Source organism: Anopheles gambiae, chromosome X (assembly GCF_943734735.2).
Source record: "Anopheles gambiae chromosome X, idAnoGambNW_F1_1, whole genome shotgun sequence".
In the NCBI taxonomy this organism is placed as follows: domain Eukaryota; kingdom Metazoa; phylum Arthropoda; class Insecta; order Diptera; family Culicidae; genus Anopheles; species Anopheles gambiae.
This window is the reverse complement of record NC_064600.1, coordinates 22,367,517-22,385,569: the sequence shown is the minus strand read 5'-3', so window position 1 is coordinate 22,385,569 and position 18,053 is coordinate 22,367,517. Positions and strand designations below refer to the sequence as shown.

Below are 18,053 nucleotides of genomic sequence, written 5' to 3'. Positions count from 1 at the left end.
AACAACGTTGTACCTAAGGTTACCTGCTCAGTAGCAGAGGTCCTCTCGCGGTGGGCTCAGTACTTTGATGAATTACTCAACGACCAGTTTAACGAACAGCTAGAAGCGCCACTAGCAGATAGTGTCATGCTACTGCCACCTAGCATAGAAGAAACACGAAAGGCTATCCGTCGGCTGAAAAATAACAAGACACCCGGAACCGACGGAATTGCAGCTGAACTGGTCAAGAATGGAGGGGCACGACTAGAAAACAAGATTCATTAAATTGTTACTGAGGTGTGGGATAGCGAATCGATGCCTTGTGATTGGAATCTCGGCATCATCGACCCCACATACAAGAAGGAAGACAGGTTGGACTGCAACAACTACAGGGGTGTTACGGTGTTGAATACCGCCTATAAAATATTCTCCCTGATCCTTCAGGATCGCCTTGTCCCGCACGTCGAAGAGATCTCTTCATTGACTTCAAAGCCGCAAACGATAGCATAGCCAGGGTAAAACTGTACGACGCTATGAGCTCATTTGGAATCCCGGCCAAACTGATAAGGCTAGTTAGAATGACTATGACCAACGTCACATGCCAGGTGAGGGTGGATGGAAAACTCTCAGGACCTTTTGCTACCACCAAGGGTCTGCGCCAGGGTGACGGGACGCAACATCAGCGGACCTACCAATAAATAATCCGAATCTACGTAGGCGTGATGTACAGATAGGTGAACGCACTTTTGAAGTCGTCCCAGAATTCACCTATCTTGGGTCAAAGGTCAGCAACGACAACAGTATGGAAGTTGAGTTGCGCGCAAGGATGCTGGCTGCCAACCGGTCATTCTACAGCCTGAAAAAGCAGTTGACCTCAAAGAACCTGTCGCGACGGACGAAGCTGGGACTATAAAGTACCTATATAGTACCAGTACTCACATACGTCTCTGAGACATGGACACTGTCCAAATCCGACGAAGCCCTCTTAGCCGCGTTCGAGAGGAAGATGCTCAGAAGGATACTTGGCCCCGTATGTGTGGAAGGACAATGGAGGAGCCGCTATAATGACGAGCTATACGAGATGTACGGCGACCTCACTGTCGTACGGCGACCTCACTGTCGTACAGCGTATTAAGCTCGCCAGGCTCCGGTGGGCTGGCCATGTTGTACGCATGGAAACGGATGACCCAGCCCGTAAAGTCTTTTTAGGCCGTCCACAAGGACAGAGGACGCGTGGTAGGCCAAAATTGAGGTGGCAAGATGGCGTGGAGGCGTCCTCCATTAAAGCCGGGATAACGGACTTGAAGACGAAGGCGCGAGACCGTGAGCGGTTTCGGACACTCCTGAGGCAGGCCAAGACCGCAAAGCGGTTGTAGCGCCGGATAAGTAAGTAAGTAAGTATTACCTGCCCAAGTAGGTGATTATAGAAGTAAGGGGTAAAAGTTGATGTTATTTTTAAAAGTACTTTTAAAAAACTTAAAAAAAAAGAAATGTTTTCACCATTATTTTATTACATGTTTCTCTGGGCATTTCATTTTTTTTAATCGATGCTATAATCCAATAAAGGTTATCATAAAAAGAATAAGCAAAACATATCTGGGTAGGTGATTATAGAAATGAAGATTAATATAAAAAGGGACATACAGGCCTATTATTTTACTCGAATGACATTCGATTCCGTCGGAAGCACTCGAGTCGAGCGGGAGATAAATTGGTATCGTTTTCGCCATTCGAATCGATGAAGGTTTCGTCGACATTTTTGTTCTAGCATTAGTGTGTTTGACAGTAGGTCGAAGCAACTGACGGTCGGAGTGAGTGTAAACAAACGGATTCAGCACTTCTTTAAAATCATTTTTTTCCATAATTTTGATGAAAATGGGGTAAATAAGAGTGATGAGAGTGTTGATAAACTTATGTCAAACTTAATTACACACGTAGACAGTGGCTTAAATTCTTTGTGAGGTTAAATTTGCGCGTTTTCGACAGCTTGAGCTGTCGGCAGAAAATCTCTCGAATGCACCTTTCTGTTCGAGCAATACGGTACCGATTTTTACTTCGTCGACTCGAATCTGCCGATGAGTTACTCGAAACGGAACGTCGCTAGCAAAACGATACGAAAATGAACATAATGAACTTGCGAGTGAATCTTCTCGAATGCCGAACGCAATATAATAGGCCTGATAGTTTCGCTGACATGTATCGAGGTAGAATAAAACTTTGGTCGAAGCGGACTTTTCAACACTAGATCGCCCAGCCGACCATAGAAACCCAGAAGGAGTTTCCCTTACTGGAAACATGGAGTTTAGAAGCCTTACCGTGGGTAGGAGAACACAATTAAACTCTTGAAACAAGTTGGAAGACGAAGTTTTTAGGCAGCGTAACGTCCTATCTTGACAGTCCGAACAAATCTAATTTTCCACGGTCGAAGTTGGTTTTATTTATACTCAAAAGATTTTTTGGAATGTGTTTTCGTCCCAATTAAAGGTTATTGAAATTAGGTGCATTTTAAATATTGTATCGGAGTGAGGTATCTGTCATTTCGAGCATAGGCGCTTTTAGTGTTTTTACAAAAGTTCTGGAAAGTTTCACGTGACAACAGGTGCGTTCGTCGATCTTTGCGTAAACTGCGCTTTTAGCGATAAGTTGCTATGCGTTCTCTGTTTGTCAACTTTGCTACAGTTACGCCTGTAGTGATCATGTTGCGCGAGTTATTTTTCTTTCTTTCTTACACTTCAGAAAGAAGTGGATCTTTCGAATGATAGAAAAAACAGACTTTATTTTCATTATTGTTACCAACGCTTGATGTGACCGGTTGGCTAACGAGACGGAATTGGTTTTATTTATACTCAATGGGTTTAGTACATTTGGTTTTGGAATGTGTTTTTGTCCTAATTAACCTTCATTTCTATAACCACCTACCCGGGTATGTTTTGCTTATTCTTTTTATGATAACTTTTTATGGGATTATCGAACCGATCCAAAAAAATTAGATTGCCTAGAGAAACATGTTTTAAAAAAAGTGGTAAATAATTCAGAAATTTTCAAATTATTTGAATGTGCTTTAAAAACTAAAATCATGTTTTACCCCTTTCTTCTATAACCACCTACCCGGGTAGGTAATACATACAATAAAGGATTTTGGTTTCAATTAGTCGCTAATTTTGTAATGATATGTATAGCAATGCATGTAGTTATATTTATAGAATCTATTCCAAAAGTTTTCTAGCTCTTGATATTCTTCTAAAATCAGATAAATTGAAATGATTGCCCCGACAGTCAGGAAAACATGGCAGTGTATTAGTGTCCATTGAACTAATTGCTATGCATTCAAGTTATGTAACTAAAAGCCATTCGTCATAAATTAATAACATACAAATAAGTATTGTTATAGCTGCATAGAATAATTTAAATAAGACACTTTTTGACCAATAAAAATACCAATTCCCTTATAAAATCTTTTACCTACCCGGGTAGATGGTCATAAAGATGAGGGTGTATTTTTGGTCATAGAAACGAAGGTTAAAGGTTATAGATATGAGGTGCAATTTATACATTGTATCGGATTGAGGTGTCTATCAATTTGTGCCTACCCGCTGCGCAAAGCGATCGAAAACTTCTCAACCTCTCGCTCAATATAGCTGCAGAGCAAGAACCAATAATGGGACCCTTTCCGTTGTAAGTTCGTAGGCTGACATTTCAGCCTTTCAGCTGTTTGCATTGTACAGCAGTTTTCAATCAGCTATCTATGTGAGTATATTATACAGGTGGGCTTATCCTAAGGTGTATTAATTTTGAAGGCTGATTTTTATCGCTTCTGCTTCTGAATGAATATTTTAAGATTGTTTTGAGTATTCGTCAAGCCTCCAGAAAGCTCGTTGGAACAAAAGTTTTCACTCGTTCTGTCAAAAAGTGATGTTCAAAATTGGTTATAAAAATGCTATGAGACCACCTGGACTACATACACTTTGATTCCAGATTCCACCACCTGATCTCTTTAATTCACCTTGGGATAAATGTAACCCGCTGTGCAAAGCGACGGAAGGCGTTATGGCGTTCTGAGAATTTTATCATGCCTTCTTTTTCTTTCCAACGGCAAATTTGTCGAGCAGCTCGTCGAGCTACCCGTCCCTGGCTCCGCCTCGTACCCCTCGCCTGAGCGCGCTGTCGAAGGTTTGAATGTGTTGGTGCGTCAGACGGCCAATCGCTGTCAGCCGTCGTCCGTGCTTTTTCCCTCCATAGCACTATCTCTTTCTCGCGTGTGGACAATGCTCACGAGCTGTTGTGGCGCCTAAAAATGCCGTTAACAAACATTGCGGCGATGAAGTTGCATTTTCACAAATCAAACCAAAAACGCGCAACGAGTTTAATCGATGCAATGTAAAAATGACTACGGAATCGCTAGCACACGATGGAGGGTTTGCTGTGCAACGCGCTGAACCCTAATTCGCTCTAACACGTTTCTAACACTAAGTTTTTGCTTTCGTCTGTTGTGGATTACATAGATATGCCAAGCATCCTTCGCATGGTTGTGAGTGTGCGTGTGTATGCAAAACTGTCGCCAAATGTGTTTTCTTTCGGCATGTTATCCATCGGTCAAAGAAAGGAAGGTGTTCATGAAAGGCGGAAAGACGAATTGAGGCCCCTGTCAATGGTAACTGATGACCGGGAGCAAGGGGTACTGGCACACAGCTGTTGGAAGATTGAACGGTATACTAAAATTGCCGGCGGATGGGTGGAGAAGGGGGGTGGCCATGGGGCCCCAACGATAATCTTTCCGGGGGCCTTTGTCGCTAATACTTGTAGACATACGGCATATCACAGACTAGAGATCTTCGGTGACCGCCTAGTCCGCCTACCGTTAGATCCACCGCTGGTTCATGACGGTATTTTTTTTTATCATGGAGGTGCATCCTTCTCCCTGCCTGCTGCGTATGCACCGGGCAGGAGACAGTGTGGCAGTATGCAAGTTGCACGCTGGATAGGAGCGGGTCCGCAGCACCGCCATCATTCCGCACATCTGCATGCCCGTCGTGGGTTCTAATCGCGTATGAACCGTTCGCCGTTGCAAGGGGTTAGTCACCGGCTCCGACTACGTGGTACTCAAGTCCTGAAAAGGCCGGCATGATCGCGTTGGCTATTACGCCAATAATAATAATAATAATAATAATAATAATAAAAAGAGCTTAGCATAGCAGTGCACATCCGGGTAAGAGTTTGTCTTGACTTTGTTGCTGCCGGGCTACCGCTATGATGCGACAAATGCACGGAATGCACTCGATCAAAACATGAACCTACCGATCCGAACCCATTCCAAGGCATTGCCGGTCAATCGGCGTCATGATAACTACTCCATACCAACAAGCCACCAGATTCTGGACGGACAGGTGCAGCACCATACGCGCACCATAATAACCAAATCCAGAATCCTCTTTTGTATGGATTCACTACAAAATGTTGTTTCCACTTGCGCCCGCTAGCTGAATTAGAAATAAATGTGCAACATATCACACGCACGTTTGCTTTGATCGTGTGTCTTTAATACCCCCAACAGCAAAGCCAATCGCAAAGATGCCAATGCCAATGGTTGTGTTGTCTCTCAGGTAGCGAGATCGAAAATGCATGGACTTTGTAGCCGCAGCGGATGAAAATGTACCCATCAGAATCAAATAGTTTTGGGGTTTCCAAACGCACGCACACACACAAACACACAAACACGCGCGCGCAAACTCACACACAAACACGCACACACACAAACACACAAACACGCGCGCGCAAACTCACACGCGCGCGCAAACTCACACACACACACACACACACACACACACACACACACACACATGAACGCGAGCACGAACACACACATGCACGCGAACACGCACGCACACACGCACACACGTACGCCTGCACGCGGGCACGCACCCGCGAAAGCGCGAACGGAAGCACGCACCTACGAAAGCGCGAACGCAAGCATGCACCCCCCACGAGAACCCACCCCCCCCCCCCCCCCCCCCCCCCACCCCGACCCGCATGATCGATTCAGGCTACCTCATCGGTAGAACGGTTGGTTCAGCTTTCTTGTAGCATCCTCATCCTTAGCGCCGGGCGGGGTGGGGGATCGCGACATGATAGAGTGAACGGCCACTTTCCCCGCGCTGTGTGTGTGTGTGACGAGACCCAAAAACTCGAGACAGATTTCGGCACATTAAAAAAATTATTTTATAGTCACTATACACTCTGCTTCATGATGCTTAGAAGGTCGTTGAAGCATTAAACATGTTCAAATTAAAAAATATTAGATTAGTGTTAGACGTTCTCCTACGCTTGTATTAAATAGCCTTCTTCACCCTCAACTGGCAGGGGCATCGAATGGTCTCATCAGCAGCGGCACGAAATAAAATAAACCATCAATACACCGATAACACTTTGAATCCCAATCCAGCTTCTCCCACAGCGTCTCAAGGTCACACACAAATTAATAAATGCTAACACCCACCAATAACAATACACAACCGCAATGCACATATGAGTATCAACGCATACACCGCAACAGCCAATCAGCGGTCGGCGGAAGGCACGGGCAGAAGCGCAAGTGTGGCAAGGCAGGGCGAGGGAGGGAGAAGAAGCGGACGAGAAAATGGGTGCCAATATTTTTAAATTTTTTGACCGTTTTTTTTTGCTCCGCCGCCATAAATAGTTCGTCCATTTCGTCAACAGATGGCGCTAACCCGGCGCTGGCCTGCGCAGGTATCGCTGAAGTCCCGCGCGGGAGACCAGCCAAAATCTGCGCTGGCCAGCGCAGGCTTTGGTACATTTCCTGCGCAGGAAACTGCTCGAATTTGCGCAGCGGGCGATCGAGAAAGCGAGCAGAAACGTCCGAAAAAACGATTTAAGCTCTTGATCGATTGAGCGTTTACGGTCGTTTGAGAGAGAGCGCTGTATGTGTTTATCTCTTTCTGACAAAAAAGCTCCGGTACGCAATATATATATATATATATATATATATATATATATATATATATATATATATATATATATATATATATATATATATATATATATATATATATATATATATATATATATATATATATATATATATATATATATATATATATATATATATATATATATATATATATATATATATATATATATATATATATATATATATATATATATATATAAATATATATATATATATATAAATATATATATATATATATATATATATATATATATATATATATATATATATATATATATATATATATATATATATATATATATATATATATGATATATATGTATACATTATATATATAACATATATAACATATATGTATATTTAATATTATATATATAAGATTTATTTAAATATATAATTATAGGATCAAACCCACAATCCTAAACAACACGGATAAATCGCCTTCAGCGCATTTATCCTATAATGATAAAGAAGAAGACCGCCAGCGACCTGCAGTAAGAGGATCGTCCTCTTTTATTTTCGGACCTTTGTGACGAATAAACGTAACGAATTCTTGTCCACGACTTATAATTATATATATAATGTATTTATTTCACTGTATTATTATAGATATTTGTATGTATATTTATATTCCGATATATTTTATGTTTTTTTATATACATTTTCAAAACTGATGAAAATTTTTTTTATTGGAAATAGATCACAAAACATTTTCAAAATGTTACATACCTCTAAGTTCAATTCACTTCAAACATTTAAAGCTAAATGTAAAGCAAAACGTTACATTGAAAAAAACATTCGTTCCAAATCCGCAGCGCAAAACCTCGCGGATTTCTCCCCATACAAACGGGAACGTTCGACCCCGGCTGGTAGAACTCATTCTTTCACGCGCTTCTTACGGTCTCTCAATGGTACGTTATTTTAAAACTGAGTGCCAAGTGAGCACCTTCTGACAATCGCGGCGAACGGATTTCGTCGTTCGAAGCCCGGCATCTAGAACGCAAGTTGATTGTAAAACCGGCATACTGAAAAGTCCACTGGCAGTCCCTGGGGCTTGCCATCGAATTGAACGTGTAAAGCATTAAGCATAACTTTGTTATACTAAGCTTTTTTTGCTTTCGTATGCTGTAGATTACATAAATATGCTGAGCCATCTGCGCGTGGGTGTGAGCGTGCCTGTGTGTGCAACACTTTTGCCAAATGTGTTTTCTTCCGGAATGTTATGATCCATCGGTCAAAGAAAGGAAGGTGTTCATGACAGGCGGAAAGACAAGTTGTGGCCCCTGTCAATGGTAACTGATGACCGGGAGGAGGGGTACTGAGACACAGCAGTAGGAAGATTGAACAGTATACTTAAATTGCCGGCGGATGGGGGGGAGGCCATAGGACCCCTACGATCATCGGTCACAGGCCCTAAAATTGTTGTCGCCATGGGGGGAGGGGAGGTGCTAATGGTTCTCCAGCCACGGAGCCCCAACGACCATCCTTCCGGGGGCCCTTGTCGCTAATACTCTGTCCACTTGTAGACATACGGCATACTACAGAATAGAGATCTTCGGCGACTGTCTAGTCCACCTAACGTTAGGTCCGCCGCTGGTTCATGACGGTGTTTTTTATAGTGGAGTTGCATCCTTCCCGCTGACAGTGTGGCAGTATGCGGGTTACTCGCTGGATAAGAGCGGTCCAGCGGCACCGCCATCATTCCGCACATCTGCATGTCCGTCGTGGATTCTAACCGCCGGGACGAGTACCGGCTTCGAACGACGAATTCCTCATGAGAGAATGAGAACCATGAGATACAACTGTCAAGCATTTAAAGACGTTTATTTCTACGATTCAAGGATGGTAAAGTTCTGAATTTTGATATTTTCTGCCGTTGGTATTGGATTTCATTCGTTACATCATTATTGGATGATTTGTTATCAATTATAAGGCAGCTTTACTCACTTTTCTTGAAATTTGATTTAAACTTAGTTCAAATTTAGGAGGGACGACAGGATTGGATTTACTTAATTAAAATGGATAAAAATACTGATTGATTTATTTTAAAGAATTATAAGCGTTATTTACATGGTGAAAATGTTTTGTGATATTTTTCTATAAAATTTTCAGCAGTGTAACAAATTTATATGAAAAACATAAAATTTAACATATTTCTTCTGGCGGAATCCAAGCGTTTTCCTTGACATCCCGCTGCGCAAAGCGATCAAAAACTTCTCCAACTCAAACTGCAAACATATTTCGCAGCCCATGGCTGTGAAATATTTCGCTTTCAAAATTGTTGCAAATTTAGAAATGAAATATTTTGAAATTTTCGGCGCTGAAATTTTTGGATTGATACCCGCTGCGCAAAGCGATCGAAGCAACTGTCAGATTCGGCACAGTTTGTTTTGTTTTGACAAATTTTGCAAAAACAAAACATTTTCAAACATGTTTCTTTTATTCAAGATATATTTATTTATTTATTTATTTATTTATTTATTTATTTTTATTTTATTAATTGCTCGGCCACGTTGGGTTACAGCAATAGTACTTACTGACTATAGTATACAATTATTCACGAAGGAGTAGGAAGGAGTTTATGGTACGGAAAAGGAGCGAAGACGGGATCGGTAGACAGGATAGGAGAGGACAGCAGGAAGGGAAGGCGGAAGTGATTACATTAGTAAACGCTGCTACAGCTTGATTTATGTCATCATCAGTAAAGCACCAATCGGTACCGGCTAAAATATGATGAAGCTTTTGGTAGTCCAGTTTCCTAAAATTGAACATACGAGCCGTAGGTATTCGTTGAGAGGATGCAGGGCGAGAGTGCGTAAGGAGCACACTTGTCTCATGAGCAGGATGATGATTGTCTAGCGCGACGAGTGGAACAGGTGAAGCTATGACGGGGGAGCAGCGCTCCAAGAAGGCATAACATTGGCAGTATTGGCAAATAGAAGGTCCAATTGACTTCCGCGTATATTTTTTATGCCAGATAAATGCGGCAAACCGTTTACCAACATTCCATCAAGCAGAGAAACATTTTCACGAGATATACCAGTAGGAATGAAGTGATTAACGCACGATGCAAACACATCCATATCAAGCTCAGATAGACAGAGAGGCGTAACTCGTCTAGTTTTGTGCGCAATCCTCATACTTTTTGATAGTAGATGTTTAGTTGATCGATCGAAGGAATGAGAGAGCGAGATGCGCCGGGAGTGCTCTCGCTGCAAGTTATTAACGGCGAAAGAGAGTCGGACGGATTATGTGTATTAGATGCAGGGTTAGCTTCCATCAATTCGGGTAAAGTCGGTAGTTCATGAGAATCTTCAGCCGGATCAGCCGGTTTACGCTTGCTGAAAGTACTGCGTATAAGGCAAGCTCATAGGGCCATGATCTGGCGAAATAGTGAAATCAGCGTTTCGCAGTTGTGTCGTGTGGTTGATAGAAGGTGGCGAGGAAGGATGATCCGATTCACGATTAATAGGCGCAGGAGGTGCAAGGGATGCTGCAGTAGTGGGTCGCCAAACATTGACGGTGCGGGGATTTAGGTCGATGAACTCCTTAAAAGAGATCCCGCGAGGCCAGGTTGAAGCAGCCAAAGCAATAGCCCGGTGCGAATCCGGTACACCAATTTTAAAAGATACGTAGGAGAGCGTAGAAAGATCCCGGTCGCGTCGTACAAGGCTATATACCAAGATGTCATCTGTCCCTATGTTAGAACAGGCCATTTCACGGATCGCTTCAATCGGAGTATCAGGAGCAATACGGGAGATAAAGACCCAAGTACGGGGTGGGCGTTCAGGAACGGTCGTAATATTATTGCAGGACAACCCTGTGCCCGATGAAAGCATAGCGCGTGTAACGGTATTGGTAGGCGATGGGTCGGGAGAGCGATCCAACAATCGACGTTTAGAAGAATTCTCACCAACAGCTTGATGGGTGAGCTTAGAGGCCGCAACTGGAATCGTGGTCGTTGAGTGCGTAGCAGGAATCGCAGAATGGTGAGCACTCGATGTAGTGGTATGCGTGGCAAGATGAGAGTTGAGCTTGTTCATTAGTGAGTTGAAGGAAGTGAGAAGCTCACGGTGCATGAGATCAAGCTCCTTGATGCCATGCTTAACTTCATCAAGCGTTGTGAGTAGTGGAGCCTGTGAGTAGTTGCGTTCCAATGAGTGAGAAGCAGTAAGTGAGTCGATGAAATCTTTCACGGAACGAATTGACGATGCTGATTCCTGTTTCATCAAAGCTATCTCGTTTCTAAAACAATCCAGTGAAGAGGAAAGTTCAAGTCGCAAGCCAGCTGATGTCGCCTACACAGAACGTGAGGTATCGCGGAAATCGGACTGCAACGATTCCAACAGGTAGGCAGCATCACGAGAAAGGCCGTGCGAGAAGCGTAAAGTGTCAACGGCCCGCAAACGCTGAGCACAATCCGCGCAAGCCCAGAATAAATGTTGTGACTTCTTAAAATCACGCAGGAGCGGGGTTGAAAGTCCAATGCACTTATCGTGGTAATAGTGTTCACAAAGACCGAAGCACGGAATTGGATCGTTGCTAATAGCACCTTCAAATTTCTTACAGATCACAGACGCCATCGCAAAATAGACCAAAGTTCGACTGAACAGTGAGTGATCACAACAACCGCAGGCGGATTGCAATGTTTATATGTTGAACCGTACAATTCACAGGTGCCGCACAAATTTGGGATACGTGAACGCGCGAGTGTAAATTAACCGAACTAAAACAATTCAAGCCTTAATCAACAAGAAAATCGCGGTAAAAAATCAACTTGGAAATAGGAGAGTGAGAGAGCACAACCAGCCGCTTTGAGTGACAAGTGACAAGTGATATGCAGTATAAACCATACATTTCAATAAATCAAAACATTAATTTTGTTAATTATACAACAACCACATGAAACCGTGCCGAATCCGACCGTTGTGCAATCGAAGGCGAAAATTGTGTTATTGAATTGGACAGAGTAGCTTACACCATCTGACGTGTGAGCAAGTGGTAGACAGCGGTGTCTATTCAAAACGACTATTGTTATAAACAAGTGGACAGTTGTTTATTATGCTGGTAAACCCTGTAAGCATGTTCTGACATCTTGGAAATATTAAACAACAATAAGAGTGTAAAAAAGCCCGATTCCGAATAGCAGAAAACCCTGAACGACTATAGGATCCAAAGTAAGCTGAAAATGAAGACTTACGGATAGTTTGGATACACCAGACCAAACAGTGAAAAAGTAGCTGGGTAACACGAACAAACATATAAGGCAGAAACCGTGGCCACTGGTTGTGCAGAGGCAAGCAATGACGCCGAAACCCGATGCGATCATTTCTGCCAAATTTCGGCGGAATTTGATATGATACCCCTATATCCCATCGAATTTCAGTTTTCTGGATCAACTGTTGAAAATCATGCTGAAGAAATTTAAAATTATTATGATGGAAATAAAATATCAGATCGATGGAATAACATTTTGCACACTGAGATACTGTTACGTATTTTTGAGTAGGAGTTTCTTCTAACGTTACAGTTTGTTGCACTAGGGGGGAAGGAAGAATAAAATTTGTAATTTTTGCGAACGATAAAAAAAAAATTTAATATATTAATTAAACTAGCTGGCCCGGTAAACCTAGTTTTACCCCACATTTTATTAGTTGCCGATTAAGTATTTGAAGTTGCAAATTACTTATCCGGCACTACAACCGCTTTGCGGTCTTGGCCTGCCTCAGGAGTGTCCGAAACCGCTCACGGTCTCTCGCCTTCGTCTGCCAGTCCGTTAAGTTGCAAATATAGGTGTTTAAATTCACATTTAATTTTTTATTCATTTTATTTGTTTTCATTGATGTCATTGTCGTTAATTACTTAAATAATATGTTTAAGAACATAATTTGGAACAGTAAAACAGTGTAGAATTACGTAGATTGATTTATTTACATGCAAATAATTACATACTTGTCACACACATATAACTACTATGAATCTCTAATGCAAATCTCGAAGCGCTAATGAATGGACGATATTTTTGGTTAATCTTTCTTTAGCTAGTATGTATAGATTGGAAGGTTTACCCACGCGAAACATGCCACATATAATTGTCCATGCGAAAAACACGATGTTCGTAAGTCCAAACCGCAAACAGACATCGTTTGACCTCGGGAAAGACCGCAGCCGGGCAGACCGAAAAAAAAACACCATAACGAAAAATGTTGTTTACACTTGCGAGCTTAACATCAGTAACCAAACATGTTTATGTTACAATTATTAAAGCAAGCATATTTGTTCGTTTTGGAACATTAAATAGCAAACAGGACAAAGCGAAATAGCATGTATTTTTTAATTCATTATTCCCAAACTAAAGTACTCCATCTCTGTTTTGTCATTATGGATATTTGTGACAGCATCGTAAACCGCTAGGCATTTCACAGCGAGTGTAAACCGCACCTTACACCGAGTGTAAACCGCGCTTCACACCGACTGTCAAAGTGCTGTATACAACAACAACAATGATGTCCTTTGTATGGGAGTTAGAAAATTGCTAATAAATTAAGTTTAGTGCAACTTCTGAAAATGATGTGAGTCTCAAAACCTGTTCTCATACCACCATAAGGTGTGTGCAAAGTTTCGTTGAAAATGATCCAGCCGTTTCGGAGTTTGCTCGCGACAAACACCGTGACACGAGATTTTTATATATATAGATTAAAAATAAAATTCAATGGACAACATAATTACAATTTGAGTAAATCCTCAAAAGATCCTTCGAAAAGTATTAAAAAAGGTATATGTGGGAAAAGTATAAAAGTATATGTGGAAGAAAATAAAGAGTATGCTGGTGTCATATACGTCTGACAGCTGTCCATCGACAGAAACTGCTAGTTGGGTAGCAAACAGCTGTCAGTGAGAATAAACGGCACTCTGTGTCTGAACTACGAACGAAACACATGTGTCTTCCTTCCACGAGTTATAACAATTGGCGACGAGTGACAAATTCTGAGAACCCTGGAACGCTAGCGGTACGCAGTTAAAGAAAAGCTGAAACAATCGGGTATAAGTGGAGACAGTGTCATGATCGAAGAGAAACCAACAAGCAGTGGTACAAAGCAGAACATCGCACAGAGTGAACAACGCACCACAATGGCAAAATTCGATATGGAACCTTTTAACAAAGGGCTCATGCAATGGGCCCGCTGGGTGAAACGCTTCGAAGGAGCAATGTCGGTATTTGAGGTTAAATCGAATAATAAAAAAGCCATGCTTCTGCATTACATGGGTGTTGATTCATACAATTTATTGTGTGATCATATTTCTCCGGAAGAACCAGAAGACAAAACATACGAACAAATAGTGAAGTGTTTGGATGAGCTGTTCGACCCGAAACCCCTCGAAATGGTGGAACTATGGAAGTTTCGTCAACGACTTCAGACTGAAGGCGAAACTGTAACGGAGTTCATCACGGCTTTGCAAAAAGTGGCGGCTAATTGTGATTTCGGGCAATATTTGACAAAGGCGCTCAGGAACCAGCTAGTTTTTGGTGTACGGAATCCAAGAATACGCAACCGGCTGATTGAAGAAAGAAATCTAACACTGGAAAAAGCTAAGCAAATTGCTTTAGCCATGGAAGCCGCCGGAGATGGCGCTGAAGTGCTGAATAGCAGAAGTGCTGAAGTGCTGAATAGCAGAGGTGCTGAAGTGAAAGAAGTAAACATCGTGAGCAACACAACGAAGAAAAACGTCGAGTGTTATAGATGTGGAGAATCACATTTTGCATATGTATGCAAGCACAAAAGAACCGTCTGCAAAAAGTGCGGGAAAATTGGACATTTGCAGCGCGTCTGTCGCACGAACAATAGAAGCAAAAGTGTGAGGTTAATTGATGAACAACATCAAGACAGCGAGGAGAACGAAGAGGTAAACTCAATTTTGATCAACAATTTATACCAAAATGCAAACCATACCGCAAAAATATACATAACACTAAAAGTCAATAATACTAAAATTCAATTTGAAGTAGATTCAGGATCCCCGTTTTCTATTATCAGTATGAACGACAAACAAAGATGTTTTAAAGATATCCCTATTAGAGAATCAGATATAAAATTACAAAGCTATTGTGGAGGATCTATAAAGTTATTTGGTACAATTAGTGTTATAGTGGAAAATGCTAAAACAAAATTAACACTATTTGTGGTAGAGTCTAAAAGAGGACCTATTGTAGGAAGAACATGGATGCGAGATTTGAAATTTGATTGGAACGAATTATTAAGTAAGGGGAACTCGTACGTAAATCAAATTGTCACCCATTCTAATACTAATCAAGAAGTGATAAAAAAATTAAAAGAAGAATTCGAGGTAGTCTTTCGTAAGTCATTAGGAGAGATTTCAAATATTCAAGCATCTCTTATCCTAAAAGAAAATGCGTTGCCAATATTTCTAAAAAATCGTACTATACCATTTGCATTAAAAGAAAGTGTCGAGAAAGAAATTAACGATTTAGTAAATCAAGGAATTTTAATAAAAGTCAATCGCAGTGAATGGGCTACACCAATAGTACCCGTAAAAAAATCAGGAAACCGTGTACGATTGTGTGGAGATTATAAATTAACGGTGAACAAAAACTTGGTAATAGACGAGTTTCCTTTGCCCACAATAGAGGAGCTTTTTGCTAACATGGCTGGGGGAGAAAAATTCTCGAAAATAGATTTAGCGCAGGCATATTTACAGATGACAGTTAAACCTGAACATCAGGAATTTTTAACACTGAACACTCACATGGGACTATTCAGACCAACACGGTTAATGTACGGTGTTGCTTCTGCCCCAGCCATATTCCAAAGAGAAATCACACAGATTCTCCAAGGAATTCCAGGCGTTTCTGTATTTTTAGATGATGTTAAAATAACAGCTCCTGATGACAAGACCCATGTGGAAAGACTGCGCACTGTTTTAAAACGATTTCAAGACCATAATATGAGAGTGAATGATAGCAAATGTAATTTCCTTGCAGATTGCATAGAATGTGGACTGTGGATACAGGATCGACAAGTACGGTATTCACAAAATAAAGGAGAAAATTACTGCCATTCAACTAATGCCAAAACCAAGGAACAAAGATGAGGTAAGAGCTTTTGTAGGCCTTGTGAATTATTACGCGAGATTTATCCCAAATTTAAGTGAAAAGATCTATCCCATAAATAATTTACTTAAAAACGAAATTCCTTTCGAATGGCATGAAGGTTGCCAGGACGCATTTGAATGGATCAAAAAGGAAATGCAATCTGAACGGATCTTGGTACACTACGATCCTAGCTTACCAATAGCTCTAGCAGTAGATGCTTCGCCCTACGGAGTTGGCGCCGTTTTAAGTCACATCTATCCAGATGGCAAAGAATATCCAATTCAATACGCATCTCAAACACTATCACCAACCCAACAAAGATATACTCAGGTGGATAAAGAAGCATATGCGATTATTTTCGGAGTTAAAAAGTTTTACCGATATCTTTATGGAAGAAAATTTATCTTAATAACCGATAACAAGCCAGTTTCTCAAATTCTATCACCACAGAAAGGTTTGCCAACGCTATCAGCAACTCGCATGCAACATTACGCTGTATTTCTAGAATCATTCAATTTTGAGATTAGATATCGACCATCAAAAGAACACGGAAATGCTGACGGAATGTCACGATTGCCAATCCGAGACATTCAGCTGGAGGATACAGAAGAACCCGATGAAATTGAACTAAATCAAATAGAAAATCTTCCCGTATCAGTAGAAGAACTTAGTAAAGAGACTAGCAAAGACATAAATGTTCAATTACTAATAGACGGATTAAATTCAGGGAGAACAGTATCCATTAACGATCGTTTTGGAATCGACCAGACACAATTTTCTCTTCAAAAGGGATGTCTTATGAGAGGCGCTAGGGTCTACGTTCCACCTCAATTACGAAATCGAGTCTTAGACGAACTTCATGAAGGCCATTTCGGCATATCACGCATGAAATCTCTTGCTAGATCTTATTGTTGGTGGAAAAATATGGATAACGACATAGAAAGATTATCAAAAAACTGTGTTTCTTGTGCAAAAGTAAGAAAAGATCCTCCTAAAGTACCAACTCATGTATGGAAGCGTCCACAATCAGTTTTTGAAAGAGTACATGCGGATTACGCTGGGCCATTTATGGGTATATATTTTCTTATTCTAGTAGATGCGTACAGCAAATGGCCTGAAGTAAAAATAACACCGGATATGAATACAGACACTACTATAGACAAAATGCGAGAAATTTTTGCCACTTTTGGCTTGCCATCAATTTTAGTGACCGATAGAGGTACACAATTCATGTCAGAAAAATTCCAAACATTCTTAAAATCTAACGGAATAACCCATAAAACAGGAGCTCCTTACCATCCCGCAACAAATGGTCAGGCAGAAAGATATGTACAAACAATTAAAGATAAAATTAAAACTATGCAATGCCATAAATCTGAAATTCCAAAAAAGTTACAAAACATACTGCTAGCGTACAGGAAAACAACTCATCCAAGCACAGGGGAAAGTCCCTCGCGGTTAATGTTAAACAGACAGATACGGTCTCGGCTTGATGTTATGGTACCAAAAATCGAAAAGAAATCCAATCCCGAAGTAGTACACAAAACGACAAGATCATTTGCAGCAAACGAAAGAGTAGCAGCAAGAGATTTCCTTTCCCAGACCGAAAAGTGGAAATTTGGAACGATTACAAAGAAGCTAGGAAAACTGCATTACGAAATACGATTAGACGATGGAAGGATGTGGAAAAGGCACATAAACCAAATGAGATCTGGTCCTGAAGAAATATCAATCCACCATAGTAGTAACCAAAACATAGAACCTTGGATAGATGAATCAGTTTATCTGCCAGATAGGATGGAAGAGTTTCAACTCCCTCATGATTCAGAAACGGAGATGGTTAGATCTGATAATATCAATGAAGATTTAGCTTGTGGAGAAGAATCTCAAACTCAAGTTAGGAGATCAACAAGAACTCGACAACCACCAATTCGATACCGTGATTAGGGATTATTACTTTAATTTAGAATATAAATA

The 18,053-nt window shown here is 41.1% G+C and overlaps 1 protein-coding gene across 4 annotated transcripts in view; it reads right to left on the bottom strand.

Moving 5' to 3' along the window:
- LOC11175855 (uncharacterized) overlaps window positions 1–18,053 on the bottom strand; it is a 206,123-nt gene that overhangs the window by 96,126 nt on the left and 91,944 nt on the right. The gene's annotated exons all lie outside the window — the stretch shown is intronic.